The sequence below is a fragment of the Manis pentadactyla genome, chromosome 4 (genome assembly GCF_030020395.1).
Source record: "Manis pentadactyla isolate mManPen7 chromosome 4, mManPen7.hap1, whole genome shotgun sequence".
NCBI classification, from domain to species: domain Eukaryota; kingdom Metazoa; phylum Chordata; class Mammalia; order Pholidota; family Manidae; genus Manis; species Manis pentadactyla.
The window spans coordinates 8,764,355-8,768,690 of NC_080022.1; the positions used below are offsets into that span (position 1 = coordinate 8,764,355).

At 44.0% G+C, this 4,336-nt stretch overlaps 1 non-coding gene across 1 annotated transcript; it reads left to right on the forward strand.

The window, feature by feature from the left end:
* Positions 1-1,499: 1,499 nt before the first annotated feature.
* On the forward strand, positions 1,500-1,617 carry LOC118932194 (U5 spliceosomal RNA). The gene has a single exon (XR_005032646.2). It is a non-coding gene; the product is annotated as a U5 spliceosomal RNA (small nuclear RNA).
* The last annotated feature ends 2,719 nt before the right edge of the window (positions 1,618-4,336 follow it).

A 4,336-nucleotide genomic window follows, 5' to 3' on the forward strand; every position in this document is an offset into this window, starting at 1 on the left:
TTTTCCTCCTGCTTCTCTGGCATCTTCCTCATCTCCTTCACATGCACCCCCTCTGCACCACCCCTCCCTCTGCCACCATCCCCTGAGAACCCACCAAGACTTTTTTCTCTCCTCTCTTCCCACCCTTTCCCAGGCCTTACCCCACCCTCCCATGCCCAAACCACCATGTTTTTCTCTCTGGCTATAATGCTCAGCTTCCTAATTCACCTCTCCTACAATTGACATATTAACCAGAATAGTTTTCTCAACCTAGCTGCATCACAATCACCTGGCGGACTTGGTGGTTCCCAGGGTTTGAGATTCAGTAGGTCTGGAATAGGACCCAAGAATTTGCACCTCGCACAAGAACCCAGGTGATGCAGATCAGAGGGCCCTGGGACCTGGAAAGAACCATGGTATTAAAACACAAATCTGATCATGTTCATCTCTTAAAACTCTTCAGTGCCTCCCTATTGCACTCAGAGTAAATTCAGGCTGTTAGTTTGGCACCAAGTCATCTGGCTATAACCTCCAGCACTGTGCCTTCCTGCCTAGAATGCCCTAACTGCCCAGCTTCTACGAATCTTTTAGTGCCTGCTCAGATGTCATCGAGTATTGTTATCAGTGCTCATCACACACACCTGGCTCCCCATCACAGAGCCGGCTCCTTGAAGATGAAATGTTAGGGCTATCACTCCATCCCTGGAGCCCAGCATAGGGTTGAACACAGTGCTCAATAAACGTTTGTTAATGAATGGTTGGATAGATGGAAATTTGTGGATAAAATTGTAACATTTTCCAGAATATCTCGCCTGGCTTTAGTTCATTTGCAATCCTCAGGGGTGGAGAGAAGTTCATCTCCATATCAATGGGTAATTACCTGGGCAACGGAGGGCTTATCTGTACCTGAGAGGTGAAGAGGAGGGCCGGTTTTGCTTCTGCTGGAGCAGGAAAGAGAGAAGGGCCCGGACTGCACTCTGTAAGCAATACACGGGTTTTAAACTTTATTTCTCCCTTTAACTGATTTCAGTTTTAGAGGTATTTTGCCCCAGGATTTCCTGGCCCCGGACTTACATAATTATTTCCAAGTTTAATTTTATTATTTTATGTATTGAAATGCAAAAGAAATTTGTATTTGGAGTGACAATTACAAAACTGACTTTCTGGTTGGAGCAGGCTCAGGTCCATAATCCTGAAAATCTGGCCTCCGCTCTGCCACCTGGTGGTAATCCCGGTCCCTGCACGAAAAATGAATGTACTATTTAAGGTACTTCCGGAAACCGGAGAGTGACGAAAGATTTCGTTAGCGTACCCATAATGCAATGCACACAGGACTACTTTCTGATTTAAAAATAACTAGATTCTCCTCTTTCTTCAAACTATTTTTCTTAAAAACTGAAACTTATCTTATAGAGTTGTCTGAGGAAAGCAGGATGTCACCATCTCGTTCGTGTCAACAATCACCATTATAGAATTAGGAGTGGCAGTTACCCGAGGGACGTGTGTCACAAAATCAACCTATGCTCTGGTTTCTCTTCAGATCGCATAAATCTTTCGCCTTTTACTAAAGATTTCCGTGGAGAGGAACAATTCTGAGTTTTTACCTAATTTTTTGAGGCCTTGTCTTTGAACAAGGCTGACAATGGTGTTAAAAAAGATACTGTATTTCCTTGGTTCTATCTATGGACTTATTAAATCGACTTACACAACCTTGCAAGCTACTTGCTATGTTCCTGGCTGGTGGTGGTGTGGCTGTCGATTTATTCGGTTACTATCTCCAGCTCCTTCCAGAAACAACGAAGAAAAGGAGCAAAGGTCCACTACATTTCTAATTGTGTTTAGGTGTGAAGTCACACCTGGAGCAGAGTGGACATGTTGACTATACAGGCACGGGAAAGCTGGTTTTGGGGTGTGAGCCGGGACACGCAGCCTCTGCCCTAGGACGTGGGCTCCTGGCTCTTGACTCTTGGACCTCACACCACGGGCTTTCCTGGGTCTCTAACTTGCCCACAGCAGATCAGCCTCCATAATCCTATGAGCCAAATCCCATAATACATCTTCATTTTTATATATCTGTACATATCCTACTGGTTCTGGTTCTCTGGAAAACCCTAATACAGTCACTATTACAGGATAGAAGAGAACCAATTCATTATTTTGGAAATTGTTAAGTAAAGAGAAAGAATTAAGCATTTATCCTACGTATACAAACTATCTACTTGGTGAGAGGGCAACTTTGCTGTTACAGAATTTCAGCTAAAAAAAATGAAGGAGTGATAGAAGTAAAATAGCACCACTTTTTTACCCTAATGCCCGAAGAGAGCTAGACACCAGCTGCTAACATTGCAAGAAGAGAACTAGATTTTACTTGCCCGAGAGAGCACATTACTTCTATGAGGCAGTCGGCCAGGGAAAACCAAACTTGAATCTGATCGAGACTGGGGATCTGACTACCAATTTCCAGAAGCGCAGAGCACAGGAGACGGATACGATCAGCGAAGTCCTGGCTTCGGGGACCTCTCCGAAACGAACCACCAGATTTCTTCCAACAAATTAATTGCAAGAAAAAAAAAACCACTATATATTGAAAGAAACTTAAAGGCCTTTATCAACCCCTCTCACCGTGCAGAACTTTTTGGGATCCTGGTTTAAACAAGCACTGTTTTAAACATTTACTACATTTATGCAACCCCTTCATTTTTTAACGTGACTGGTTGTTTGATGATATTAAGGAATTACTGTTTTTGGTGTGATTATCATATTGTGACTATGGTCATTTTTTTAAACTTGTATTTCAGAAGTAAATACAGCAATATCTAAGAAGGAAGGTATTTGTCTTAGATTTGCCTCACAACAATGTGAGTACACAAACCCCCTCAATAGTAAAATTTTGTTTACGGAAAAAATAATGTGAGTGGAAGAGAAGCGGTTGATGGTGGTCAGGACGTGATGATGGATGGAGGCTTATTATGCAATTAGAGCTACTTTTATGTATGTTAAACATGATCCGTAATTTCAAAGTTTTGAATATACTTTAAAAACAAGACTGTGATTGGTAACATATGTGCTTCTTTATGAATAAAGCAAATATTGGGAACACGTACCAAGTCTCATGATTCCCCTAATTTCAAATCATACTGTAACAGGTATGAACATGTCTGTGACGCCTATTTGTGATAATGACGTAAATGCCAAAGTTAATCATGGCAGGAAATGCTAAATTTCAGTTAGAGGTTAATGAAAATAAAGACGTTTTCCTGCTCCAAGGAAAGCAGACGCCTTGAATTCTGTGCGTGGACCCCAGGTTCAGAAGCCCTGATCTGCATTCGCCTGCCTCCACCCTGCCTCCAGGTACACGACACAGATCTCGCTGTGAGGATAGGGAGTTTGGAATTCATCAAACACATTCATACAGTCATTTATTTAGTGGGACTTCCTATCCGTCTTATGAAATTGGAAGGTGTTATTAGACCCATTTTACATGGTGGAAACAGTGCGTAAACATTTAACTCACTTGTTTGACAGAGCTGGAGATGCCCCCCAGGTCCCTAACTCCTAGCCCAGAGCTCGCTCTGTCACCTCCAGCTCCCCTCCCAGAAACACAGCCGAGTTACCTTTCCTCTGAAGTTTCTGTTCTGAGAGCAGCCACAGCCTTTCTGCGCGCCCCCTCCTGGTTTGTCGTCTCCTAGGGCACCCACTGGTTCCCCTAGGTCTCAGTTTCTGCTTTTTAAAAATAGGTGGTAAAACTGTCGATCCTTGGTTTTGGGGGAAGCTGTAAAGATTGGCTAAATTATGACAGTAACCGGAGAGGAGGAAGTGATAATGTCCATGGTAAGAGTTACTTATTATCTGTAATGTTATTATTGCCATGAGTTCAGGCCAGAGCCCACCTAGCCTTTCCCTTTAGAAGTCAACAACACAGGTCAATAAACCCCAGTTTTCTAATCTTATTGCCCACTTTCTGCCCTTCACAGATTCTACACGCCAGGCCAACTGCAGCACTACAGTCCCCTTGCCTCCCTAAGCTTCCCCAACTGTGTACACTCACTCATGTTCTGCCCACTGCCTGGATGGTCCTCTCCCATGCCTTAGCCTGGCTGACACCCAGCATCCTCAGGTGCCAGCCTTCTCCAGGGAGCCACCCTGACCCTCCAGTGGAGGTCAGCTGTGCCAGCCCCAGTCATGGTGTAATTGCCTGGCTTCTTATCTGTCTCCCTATTTAGACTGTGCATTCCATAAGGTTGGGGACTGTCTTTATTATTCCCCCCTTTCCAGGGCTTAGTGCCCATGGTCTCAGAGCCCCACTTTCCTCATCTGTAAAATGGGAGTGAAACTTACTCTGCAGGTACCCTGGAGA